The sequence below is a fragment of the Topomyia yanbarensis genome, chromosome 3 (assembly GCF_030247195.1).
Source record: "Topomyia yanbarensis strain Yona2022 chromosome 3, ASM3024719v1, whole genome shotgun sequence".
Taxonomy (NCBI): Eukaryota; Metazoa; Arthropoda; class Insecta; order Diptera; family Culicidae; genus Topomyia; species Topomyia yanbarensis.
This window is the reverse complement of record NC_080672.1, coordinates 205,544,646-205,558,246: the sequence shown is the minus strand read 5'-3', so window position 1 is coordinate 205,558,246 and position 13,601 is coordinate 205,544,646. Positions and strand designations below refer to the sequence as shown.

Genomic DNA, 13,601 nt, shown 5'->3' with positions numbered 1-13,601 from the left:
TTCAGCACATATCGAAGGACGATGGTTTCGTCTAGCACATTATGCAAAGAACGAAGGGGCGAATGTTTAAACGGCTTGGTTTATTACAGAGTAAAAAGTAAACCAAAAAAATAACATTGTTACTTACGATACGACCTAATGAAAATTTTCCCCAGAAATAAATGAACATATAAGTAAATAATGAAGGAATAAATAAATGTAAAAATATACTAAATTCAAACCCAGTCACTTTCGCCTTGAATCGCTTCAAAGCATATATCAGTTAAGATATCTTTTTGTGTTTTTATAGCTATGTTTTGTCTTCTTGGAATTTTGATTCACATGATAATGAGCAAAATATTTTTCATCTTCTGCTTCAAGGTTAGTCTTTCGGATAATTTTTCCACCGCTTTCTCTACTGGCCGTTCAACGCCAAAATAAAATAAAAAAACAAAGTCGGGTTCTTAAAAGTCCATTTAACTGATAGTTATAACCATTAACTGAATTCTAAATTGATGGTCAGATTGACCCCACTGAACATCATAAAATCAGATTGGCCCTGTATGTAAATTATGGAAAAGATGTTAAAAGCCTTTTACAATCAGTTATAATACAATACGTTATAATCCATTTAAAACGAGTGTATTGCTAGTTAGGCACTTTTCAATAAGTTAGGTCCTTTCATAATCAGTTCGGTCATAAAAATCAATTAGGCCCTTTTATAAATTGTTGTAAAATCGCTATCAAAATTCTTCATAATCAAATGTTGCGTTATGTACGTGCTCGGGTAGATATTTGTTAATGGAAAACATGAAATTTCAATTTGTTACATTTTGCAGTTAGGCCCTTTTCAAATGTTTGGATAGAACTGGGTAGAGCTAAATTGTAACTGTAAATTTATTAGCTTACGATACCCTGTTGGTTACATTTGTATACCTTATGTCAGGTCAAGAAAGAAAAAAAAATTAAAAAAAATAAAATTATAAATTCAGAATCAAAACAAGAATGACCCAAAAAAGCTCCTACGCCTTTCACCAGTAGCTGGTCGAAAACATACGGTGCGATCTTTTCAATTTCGTCCGAATTCTCCGCGTCTAGCAACTGAATCTTTTTTCCGGAAGTGCTTTTTGATTGATCTGCAAATCATCATGCTTCGATCACTGCCCACTAGGTTGATGGTGATTCCGTTCTGTTAAAGAAGTGGGAAGAAATACAATCTATAGGATCACGAGAATGAGTCACACTTACCGAATCTACCGGTGCGTCTAATTCGATGTAGATACGTTTCGCAATCGGCTCGTCCCTGCTGATCCATCGGCAGGTCGAAGTTGACGACAATGGTCACCTGTTCGGCGTCGATACCTAAGACGAAAGAATCTCTCCGTAACCTGGTGCTGTAGCCAGAATCAAGTGGTGGAACTTACCCCTGGACAAAACGTTCGTTATAATCTGTACCTTCTCTAGTCCGGTTCGGAATCGATCCAGAGCGTCCAACCGTTGCTCCACCGTCAGATCACCGGACAGTACCGCTACCGAGTGACCATCCTGGGACAGCCTGCCGGTCAACCAACCGGCCGTTTTGCGTACCTGTTTCGATCGATTAACAGTTCTGATAATAAGTTTACTTGGAGTTTACAACTGTCCTATACATCATATGACAGCAAATGATCGCTTGTCCGACGGTAATCACACAATTTCTCGTCCTGGTTGCGGAACTTGACGTAGTACTGTTTGATGTTATCGAGTGATTTTTGCTCCTGCGCCTGCCGAATGACTATCGGATTGGGTACGATGTACTCGGCAAACTCCATCACCTCGCGCTCGTACGTGGCCAAGAAGAACACCCACCATAACACCCGCCTCGTCCAGTACAAAAAGGGAAAACTAGGTCGTACGTCCTGAACTTTATACCCCAGTCCATTAGCTTGCCGGGTGTTCCGATGATGATATGATTAGTCAGCTTCGCCCCTTTGATGGTCTCCTCACCGCGAACGGCGTAAGGAAGTTTGATTTCCGGACAAAACTTTGCCATTTTGGCAGCTACTTCCCCCTTCTGAATTGCCAGCTCATACGTGGGGGAAAGGCAAATCACCTGCAGATAGTTTTTTAACTGATGGACTCAACTGAGCATTGCCAGCACGAAGGCAGCGGTTTTTTCTATTCCCGACTGACTCTGGGCGATTATATTCCGTGGCGGACCGGTCAACAGAGTAGGTAGAGCCATCTCCTGAATCTTGGACGGGGCGTTGAAACCCATCGCATAGACTCTCTGTAGTAATTCCTGCTTCATGTGCAAAGCTTCGAAAGTTTTAACCAACCAATCCTTCCGCTGCACCTCCAGATCCAGCTTTGATTCTACTAGACCTTAACGAACATCTTTCATTAGCAAACTTGCATCCGCCGGGCTAAAAGATTAGTCATGGATAATTTTAGCTGATACTAAATATTTCGGGAGAAAATTTATAATAGGACGTAAGCAACAATGAGATTCTCTTTGGGGTCTTTCTCTTCTGTTTATTACTCGGTCGTTTCAATATTTAGTACTCAACTCTTTGCCTAATATTTTAGTAAAAACCATCGGCTATGTACTGGAAAATTAGTGCAAAGTGTTATAGTGACGTCATAATAATCGAAGGAGAAAGTAAACAAAGAGAGGCTCTCAATGTTCCTTATGGCCTAATCAAAATTTTCTGCAGATTTCGACTTACTTGAATGCCTCTCCATCTTCCGCGGAGGAATTTTCTCTTGCAGCTTGTTTTTCTTCTGGAGCTGCTAGAGTCAGAATTTCCGTAGCTACCGAACTCCAAACATCAGGTGCAGCTTTGGTTCTACTGCCGGTGGACTAGGTTTTTCCGCATTCTCTTTCTCTGGACTGCCAGCCGCCGGCTCTGAATCCTTATCCTTGGTGATATGTACTCAGTTCGCTAACCTATTTGTATTAAAAAGAAAAAAAAAATTAAAAATTCAAATCCCATCCCAATGATCGCTTCAAAAATAGGTTATAACAAAAAAACAATTACCGAGTGCAGAAATTTCTTGATCCGTCGTCTTTTTGGCCCAGTTATCGGCAGCGCTTGCCATCGTTTCGATCGGGTATTAAAATTCAATAGCAAGGTACAAAGTATGGGAAATCGTCCTGAATCAGCACGGGTACTGTCCCTCGGATGGTTTATTCCTTGCAATTCGCTGAAATTTTGACCAGAGCGACCTTGCGGAAAAAAACGATGCCTTCTTTTGCCTGCTCACTTCCCTGCCATGAAACCGATGATGAGCGCTTATTCCAAACGGTTAGCCGATTGAACATGACGTGCCATTATGTTTGTTCTGTGAATTGATAAGGACATCTAGATATGCAAAGGAATGTTTGGAGGAGGGATGCTACTGGTAAATACATACCGAAAGAGAAAGTCCTTTCCGAGCATATTGATGTTGTGTTTTCTGTTGATCCATTATCACTGCGTTCTCTTGCTGGGTGATTACCATGATATACAACATATGTTGGTGTTCGATCTGAAAAAAATCATAATAAAAAATATCCGTAAATGAGTGAACTCGACAGTTTTTTTCGGCATTTAATTAGCAAGGGACTGGAAGGTGAAGTGTATTTTTCAATATTTAGAGCCATAGTACTCAAGGGAGAGCAAGGTGTTGAAAGGAGAAAGTTTAGAAAAGCGTGGAAAGATCATATATGCAAGCTTAGAGCTCACCGGCGACTTAACCCTTTGTCTGCTGCCGTAGTGGTCAGGGTCTTTTGGCATTAGAAATGCGAATCACCTGAGTCTACGGCATGTCCGAACAAGCGTAAAGTAACTTGTTACTTCATGCTGTCGGAACCGACAAAAAGTTAAGTCACGGTAAACTTCCACACTAAGCATTTGCGACGTTGAAACTCATTGAATGAGTCAGTTTTTGTTTGTTCCCTCACCAATTGCCTGCCTGAGTGATTTTATTTTATCGACTATTGTGACTGGCTCAGCGTGTGTGACAATATGGTCACATGTGTTGCTGATTTGCACGGTGTCGGCAGCTTTCACCCAACGCTGCAACGATGAATCCCCATCACGGTAAGTTCTATTTTTACCATTTTTTTGTTAACCATTTTTGTTAACGACCTATTGAGTTAATTTGTCAACAGTTTTTTTCGGCATTTAATTAGCAAGGGACTGGAAGGTGAAGTATATTTTTCAATATTTAGAGCCATAGTACTCAAGGGAGAGCAAGGTGTTGAAAGGAGAAAGTTTAGAAAAGCGTGGAAAGATCATATATGCAAGCTTAGAGCTCACCGGCGACTTAACCCTTTGTCTGCTGCCGTAGTGGTCAGGGTCTTTTGGCATTAGAAATGCGAATCACCTGAGTCTACGGCATGTCCGAACAAGCGTAAAGTAACTTGTTACTTCATGCTGTCGGAACCGACAAAAAGTTAAGTCACGGTAAACTTCCACACTAAGCATTTGCGACGTTGAAACTCATTGAATGAGTCAGTTTTTGTTTGTTCCCTCACCAATTGCCTGCCTGAGTGATTTTATTTTATCGACTATTGTGACTGGCTCAGCGTGTGTGACAATATGGTCACATGTGTTGCTGATTTGCACGGTGTCGGCAGCTTTCACCCAACGCTGCAACGATGAATCCCCATCACGGTAAGTTCTATTTTTACCATTTTTTTGTTAACCATTTTTGTTAACGACCTATTGAGTTAATTTGTCAACAGTTTTTTTCGGCATTTAATTAGCAAGGGACTGGAAGGTGAAGTATATTTTTCAATATTTAGAGCCATAGTACTCAAGGGAGAGCAAGGTGTTGAAAGGAGAAAGTTTAGAAAAGCGTGGAAAGATCATATATGCAAGCTTAGAGCTCACCGGCGACTTAACCCTTTGTCTGCTGCCGTAGTGGTCAGGGTCTTTTGGCATTAGAAATGCGAATCACCTGAGTCTACGGCATGTCCGAACAAGCGTAAAGTAACTTGTTACTTCATGCTGTCGGAACCGACAAAAAGTTAAGTCACGGTAAACTTCCACACTAAGCATTTGCGACGTTGAAACTCATTGAATGAGTCAGTTTTTGTTTGTTCCCTCACCAATTGCCTGCCTGAGTGATTTTATTTTATCGACTATTGTGACTGGCTCAGCGTGTGTGACAATATGGTCACATGTGTTGCTGATTTGCACGGTGTCGGCAGCTTTCACCCAACGCTGCAACGATGAATCCCCATCACGGTAAGTTCTATTTTTACCATTTTTTTGTTAACCATTTTTGTTAACGACCTATTGAGTTAATTTGTCAACAGTTTTTTTCGGCATTTAATTAGCAAGGGACTGGAAGGTGAAGTATATTTTTCAATATTTAGAGCCATAGTACTCAAGGGAGAGCAAGGTGTTGAAAGGAGAAAGTTTAGAAAAGCGTGGAAAGATCATATATGCAAGCTTAGAGCTCACCGGCGACTTAACCCTTTGTCTGCTGCCGTAGTGGTCAGGGTCTTTTGGCATTAGAAATGCGAATCACCTGAGTCTACGGCATGTCCGAACAAGCGTAAAGTAACTTGTTACTTCATGCTGTCGGAACCGACAAAAAGTTAAGTCACGGTAAACTTCCACACTAAGCATTTGCGACGTTGAAACTCATTGAATGAGTCAGTTTTTGTTTGTTCCCTCACCAATTGCCTGCCTGAGTGATTTTATTTTATCGACTATTGTGACTGGCTCAGCGTGTGTGACAATATGGTCACATGTGTTGCTGATTTGCACGGTGTCGGCAGCTTTCACCCAACGCTGCAACGATGAATCCCCATCACGGTAAGTTCTATTTTTACCATTTTTTTGTTAACCATTTTTGTTAACGACCTATTGAGTTAATTTGTCAACAGTTTTTTTCGGCATTTAATTAGCAAGGGACTGGAAGGTGAAGTATATTTTTCAATATTTAGAGCCATAGTACTCAAGGGAGAGCAAGGTGTTGAAAGGAGAAAGTTTAGAAAAGCGTGGAAAGATCATATATGCAAGCTTAGAGCTCACCGGCGACTTAACCCTTTGTCTGCTGCCGTAGTGGTCAGGGTCTTTTAGCATTAGAAATGCGAATCACCTGAGTCTACGGCATGTCCGAACAAGCGTAAAGTAACTTGTTACTTCATGCTGTCGGAACCGACAAAAAGTTAAGTCACGGTAAACTTCCACACTAAGCATTTGCGACGTTGAAACTCATTGAATGAGTCAGTTTTTGTTTGTTCCCTCACCAATTGCCTGCCTGAGTGATTTTATTTTATCGACTATTGTGACTGGCTCAGCGTGTGTGACAATATGGTCACATGTGTTGCTGATTTGCACGGTGTCGGCAGCTTTCACCCAACGCTGCAACGATGAATCCCCATCACGGTAAGTTCTATTTTTACCATTTTTTTGTTAACCATTTTTGTTAACGACCTATTGAGTTAATTTGTCAACAGTTTTTTTGGGCATTTAATTAGCAAGGGACTGGAAGGTGAAGTATATTTTTCAATATTTAGAGCCATAGTACTCAAGGGAGAGCAAGGTGTTGAAAGGAGAAAGTTTAGAAAAGCGTGGAAAGATCATATATGCAAGCTTAGAGCTCACCGGCGACTTAACCCTTTGTCTGCTGCCGTAGTGGTCAGGGTCTTTTAGCATTAGAAATGCGAATCACCTGAGTCTACGGCATGTCCGAACAAGCGTAAAGTAACTTGTTACTTCATGCTGTCGGAACCGACAAAAAGTTAAGTCACGGTAAACTTCCACACTAAGCATTTGCGACGTTGAAACTCATTGAATGAGTCAGTTTTTGTTTGTTCCCTCACCAATTGCCTGCCTGAGTGATTTTATTTTATCGACTATTGTGACTGGCTCAGCGTGTGTGACAATATGGTCACATGTGTTGCTGATTTGCACGGTGTCGGCAGCTTTCACCCAACGCTGCAACGATGAATCCACACACGCTGAGCCAGTCACAATAGTCGATAAAATAAAATCACTCAGGCAGGCAATTGGTGAGGGAACAAACAAAAACTGACTCATTCAATGAGTTTCAACGTCGCAAATGCTTAGTGTGGAAGTTTACCGTGACTTAACTTTTTGTCGGTTCCGACAGCATGAAGTAACAAGTTACTTTACGCTTGTTCGGACATGCCGTAGACTCAGGTGATTCGCATTTCTAATGCTAAAAGACCCTGACCACTACGGCAGCAGACAAAGGGTTAAGTCGCCGGTGAGCTCTAAGCTTGCATATATGATCTTTCCACGCTTTTCTAAACTTTCTCCTTTCAACACCTTGCTCTCCCTTGAGTACTATGGCTCTAAATATTGAAAAATATACTTCACCTTCCAGTCCCTTGCTAATTAAATGCCGAAAAAAACTGTTGACAAATTAACTCAATAGGTCGTTAACAAAAATGGTTAACAAAAAAATGGTAAAAATAGAACTTACCGTGATGGGGATTCATCGTTGCAGCGTTGGGTGAAAGCTGCCGACACCGTGCAAATCAGCAACACATGTGACCATATTGTCACACACGCTGAGCCAGTCACAATAGTCGATAAAATAAAATCACTCAGGCAGGCAATTGGTGAGGGAACAAACAAAAACTGACTCATTCAATGAGTTTCAACGTCGCAAATGCTTAGTGTGGAAGTTTACCGTGACTTAACTTTTTGTCGGTTCCGACAGCATGAAGTAACAAGTTACTTTACGCTTGTTCGGACATGCCGTAGACTCAGGTGATTCGCATTTCTAATGCCAAAAGACCCTGACCACTACGGCAGCAGACAAAGGGTTAAGTCGCCGGTGAGCTCTAAGCTTGCATATATGATCTTTCCACGCTTTTCTAAACTTTCTCCTTTCAACACCTTGCTCTCCCTTGAGTACTATGGCTCTAAATATTGAAAAATATACTTCACCTTCCAGTCCCTTGCTAATTAAATGCCGAAAAAAACTGTTGACAAATTAACTCAATAGGTCGTTAACAAAAATGGTTAACAAAAAAATGGTAAAAATAGAACTTACCGTGATGGGGATTCATCGTTGCAGCGTTGGGTGAAAGCTGCCGACACCGTGCAAATCAGCAACACATGTGACCATATTGTCACACACGCTGAGCCAGTCACAATAGTCGATAAAATAAAATCACTCAGGCAGGCAATTGGTGAGGGAACAAACAAAAACTGACTCATTCAATGAGTTTCAACGTCGCAAATGCTTAGTGTGGAAGTTTACCGTGACTTAACTTTTTGTCGGTTCCGACAGCATGAAGTAACAAGTTACTTTACGCTTGTTCGGACATGCCGTAGACTCAGGTGATTCGCATTTCTAATGCCAAAAGACCCTGACCACTACGGCAGCAGACAAAGGGTTAAGTCGCCGGTGAGCTCTAAGCTTGCATATATGATCTTTCCACGCTTTTCTAAACTTTCTCCTTTCAACACCTTGCTCTCCCTTGAGTACTATGGCTCTAAATATTGAAAAATATACTTCACCTTCCAGTCCCTTGCTAATTAAATGCCGAAAAAAACTGTTGACAAATTAACTCAATAGGTCGTTAACAAAAATGGTTAACAAAAAAAATGGTAAAAATAGAACTTACCGTGATGGGGATTCATCGTTGCAGCGTTGGGTGAAAGCTGCCGACACCGTGCAAATCAGCAACACATGTGACCATATTGTCACACACGCTGAGCCAGTCACAATAGTCGATAAAATAAAATCACTCAGGCAGGCAATTGGTGAGGGAACAAACAAAAACTGACTCATTCAATGAGTTTCAACGTCGCAAATGCTTAGTGTGGAAGTTTACCGTGACTTAACTTTTTGTCGGTTCCGACAGCATGAAGTAACAAGTTACTTTACGCTTGTTCGGACATGCCGTAGACTCAGGTGATTCGCATTTCTAATGCCAAAAGACCCTGACCACTACGGCAGCAGACAAAGGGTTAAGTCGCCGGTGAGCTCTAAGCTTGCATATATGATCTTTCCACGCTTTTCTAAACTTTCTCCTTTCAACACCTTGCTCTCCCTTGAGTACTATGGCTCTAAATATTGAAAAATATACTTCACCTTCCAGTCCCTTGCTAATTAAATGCCGAAAAAAACTGTTGACAAATTAACTCAATAGGTCGTTAACAAAAATGGTTAACAAAAAAATGGTAAAAATAGAACTTACCGTGATGGGGATTCATCGTTGCAGCGTTGGGTGAAAGCTGCCGACACCGTGCAAATCAGCAACACATGTGACCATATTGTCACACACGCTGAGCCAGTCACAATAGTCGATAAAATAAAATCACTCAGGCAGGCAATTGGTGAGGGAACAAACAAAAACTGACTCATTCAATGAGTTTCAACGTCGCAAATGCTTAGTGTGGAAGTTTACCGTGACTTAACTTTTTGTCGGTTCCGACAGCATGAAGTAACAAGTTACTTTACGCTTGTTCGGACATGCCGTAGACTCAGGTGATTCGCATTTCTAATGCCAAAAGACCCTGACCACTACGGCAGCAGACAAAGGGTTAAGTCGCCGGTGAGCTCTAAGCTTGCATATATGATCTTTCCACGCTTTTCTAAACTTTCTCCTTTCAACACCTTGCTCTCCCTTGAGTACTATGGCTCTAAATATTGAAAAATATACTTCACCTTCCAGTCCCTTGCTAATTAAATGCCGAAAAAAACTGTTGACAAATTAACTCAATAGGTCGTTAACAAAAATGGTTAACAAAAAAATGGTAAAAAGAGTGAACTCGAGCTTTTTAAAGAAGAATAGGGTATTACATTACAATGTACTAAACACGATACTGATCCTTTCGAAATAAAAAAGGTGATAAAAATGTCTCACCTTGCCGCACCAACTGAATAAAAAAGTCCTCCTGCACACCGCATGGAACAGTATAGTATGCTGCTGCTACTGTGTTTGAATGTGCTGTTGCTATCTTTTTTGCAGTTGGTCAATGGTCTTCTACATTTGGCTTGGATCTATTGCACTAATTGCGGTTGCTGACCAGGTTGTACCGTCGGCTGAACGTTATTGCTACCGACCTTTAGGATGATGGTCATGGTCTGGAGGAAATCTTAATTTTCTGATGTTATGGTTGAAGGTGGTTCTGCTGCCGAGCTTGCTGTGAAATTTTGGCGATAAGCACTCGAATAGTGATTGCTTGCTGCTGCTGGAATGGAATCACGAGCACTGTGGAGGCAGTGATATTTTCATGCAAGGAACTGGTAGGAACCAAGGCTGGAATATAACTTTTGTGCTTGACTCCGATTTCTCTAAATCAGGAACGCAACCGCTGGTAAAAATAGTGGCAGACAAGTTTTAATGTGCCGATGAAATGTTTTCCGATGTGTCCATCATTCCTAAACTCCTGTTGTTCGTTTGAGCAGTAATTGCTATGTGGTCCTTTTTTGAGGGGTTGTTGGCTGTTGCTGGATTTGGAGTAGTTGGTACTGCTGCGGTTGCATCGATTTAATGTTGATTGGCTGATTGCCAGATCCAGGATGTTGAGACAAGATTAGTTGAGCTGATTTGCTTTGTTCGGGTGTGCTGCAAATAATATTAATTATTTAAATTTAATTGTTTAAAACTAGAAACCATCACACTTCCAGTAATATTTTTAAACTTACCATTCAATTTCGATATATTGAATTTCTTAACTACGAAATATTAACAGGTAGCGATGAAAAAATACAAAAAATTACCAATCTTGTGTTTTCTTATATTTTTTCATTGCAACCTGTCAAAATTTCGCGAGCCTCCGTGCGAAATAATACCGCTGACCATTATTTCGCAAGGAAAAAGTTTGCCTTGGTGACAGCGCATAGAAAGCAGCGCCATCTCGCGGAAGTATTATGAGACTTATCGTTTGAAAATGTGAATGGTACCGAACAGCGGTGAGCATAATTTTACGTAAACAATACACTCTACGAAGTGTATACGCAAAAAAGGGTATATTTCCACCCAGTGCTAAATTGTTACCCTGACGGGTTACAATCTCGCCCACACCGGGTGAAAAAAAATGGGCAGCAATTTTTTTCTAAACTAACACCTAACGCCGATACAATAATAATGAACGAAATGAATAAATAAATAAATAAACAAAGAAAAACTAACTACACCTAATTATTTCTTCCGCAATTTATCAAAATTAATCAAAAAATTAATCGACCGGATTTCCTCATTGGTAAAAAGTTTGCCTGTGTTTGGCCTGATAATACTGACAGCATACGCGAAGCGAGAGGCTATCAGCCATCGTCATTATTCGGTTATGGGTTGAACCCTAAATCCAATCCGAATACAAAATCGGAAACAACCGATATTCCAAAAATTCTGCAAGTGACATTGACAATTTTCAATGTTTCAACTTGCAGGGGAACGGTTGTCGGCATTATATAGTTCGTTTTTTTTCCTCGACTGTCCAGAAATGCCTCGTGTTCTTACGGTACCAGTACTACACGCTTGTGTTGGGGTTTCTATCCAAATACATTCATACAATTATCCCATTCATTCATCCTCAATCACTGGCCTACTCGATCATTCACATTCCGATAAGCACTTCGAATTAACCCCAAAACATTTTTATCTTATCATTCACACATGCATTCATTCACTCTGTTCGATTCCACACTCATACATTCACTCATACAATACCGCTTAACACGTCATCATTTCTCCCACTCACAGGCATTCCGGACAAAAAGTTTGTATATTCGTCCCTTTTCGCCTCAAAACGCTTCGTACATGGCAAAAGAAACGTTTGAGAGGGACCAAAGAATGTCTTTCGCATAATTTAAACAGATCAAAATTATTCCCGCTGGAATCAAACGAACCACCCCAGGTTTAACCACAAACCCAAAATTATGCGAAATAAAATTTTATTATTCGATTCGAGATCGAAGATGCGTGGCGCTTTTTAACCCACATCTCCCTCTAACACGCACACCACCCTGATTCGAATCGGGCTACACCTGCATGATGCAAAGCATTGGTGCGAACATCGGGGTAAATGTCAAAATTGATGATGGTGTCATCCATCGACAGGATGAATGAACCAAAATCAAAACAAGTTCGGTAACGGGAAATCGCCGTGAACGATGTGTTGTTTTCGCGTTTCTAACCCGTTCGTTCGGGTTGCGGGATTCCTTCCGGTTGGGAACTAGTGGCGCGAAATTAACGGTCCCTGTCGAAGAAGGGATTGGTGATATTTTTTTAATGTTATGGTGCCCCAAACAAAGGGAAATTATATATAATTTTGTGAAAAAAAAGTTATGTTGCCGACTACGGCTGAAAGTTTTTTTTTGATGCGTTCGGGACCCTAAGAACTCGCACGGTGTAAAATTTATATGTTTTAAAGTGTGGGAATCTCACTTCGCCGCTGCCGTGCCAGGTCCCGGGGCATACGTTTACTGTAATTGTTTGATTACCTCACTGCGCGAGTGGGGCGCAAAAGAATTGTTTTGTTTGCTGAACACTGCAGAAAGTGCCAGATTAATGCAACCGTTGACCGAATGACGGTACGGTGTAGTGTACTTGTTTTTGTTTTAAGTGGAGAATTCCACCCACCGCAACCGTCACCGGTGCCAGTGCATATATGTTGTGCGGATGATTGTTTACCACACTGCGTGAATGTGGCTCTGAAAAATTGCAAGATGGTGTTGAAGAACCTTCTCGCGGCAGAGTTGGTCTTCCACAATAAAGATAGAGAAGACGGAGAAATGTTTGTTTTTTTATTCGGACCAAAGTCCGTGTTGTTGCCGTCGGGAACTGACGGCTGCTTTTGGAAAACTCCCAAGTAAGTAATCCATATAAAAGCATACCGTCAGTCCACAAACGGCACGGAAAAGTTTTTTTATGCTGATTTAAGATTTGCTGGCCAAACTCCGAGATTTTTACCTGCTAAATCCTCCATCTCGTAGGAGGATACACCCTTTTTTGAGATAATTTTAGCCGGTAAGTATTGTGGTCCAAGTTTAGCATTGTACGACTCGAGTGCATTCGACAACTTCATGTTTCGACGGTACACCATTTGTCCCTCGTTGAATGGCTTGGCATATTTTCAATGGCGCAAGTTGTACTGATGTCGAATGCCCTCGCTCGCCTTTGCCAAATTCTTGACCACAATCTCCCGGATTTTTTCTAACTGTTGGTGTCTTGTTTCTAGGTCACCCTGGAAATCCTGCTGAAGTCATCGACAGATGCCATTTCACACCCGTGTATAATGAAATGAGGACTAAACCCAGTGGAGGAATGAACGGTAGTATTTAGGATGCGCTCCACATCGGTGATGTGGACATCCCAGTTGCGCTGCTCGGTTCGAGCATATACCCGGATTGCGGTGTTTATCGAGCGATTTGTTCGCTCCACTGGGTTAGCCTGCGAATGATAGCGGGAGTTCAGCCAATGTTTGACGTTGGTTTCTTTTATGAATTGACTGAACTCCTTCAAGGTGAAAGTGGAGGCATTGTCGCTTAGCAGAATTTCCGGGCTACCATGGCGATTGAACCACTGTTCGCGCAGTATCGTACAGAGTGACGTACTAGCGATTTTGCGAACGGGGGTTAACATGACGTACTTGCTGAAGACGTCGAGGACGACAAGCAAGTGTTGATTGCCACGTTTGCTTTTTGGAAGAGGA

At 41.4% G+C, this 13,601-nt stretch overlaps 1 long non-coding RNA gene and 1 pseudogene across 1 annotated transcript; both read right to left on the bottom strand.

Moving 5' to 3' along the window:
• Positions 1 to 1,056: 1,056 nt before the first annotated feature.
• On the bottom strand, positions 1,057 to 2,703 carry LOC131687589 (DEAD-box helicase Dbp80-like; annotated as a pseudogene).
• A 19-nt stretch (positions 2,704 to 2,722) lies between these two features.
• On the bottom strand, positions 2,723 to 3,491 carry LOC131693151 (uncharacterized). The gene is made up of 3 exons (XR_009306162.1): positions 3,376 to 3,491; positions 3,000 to 3,303; positions 2,723 to 2,908 (listed from the first exon to the last, which is right to left on the bottom strand). It is a non-coding gene; the product is annotated as an uncharacterized LOC131693151 (long non-coding RNA).
• Between the last annotated feature and the right edge of the window lie 10,110 nt (positions 3,492 to 13,601).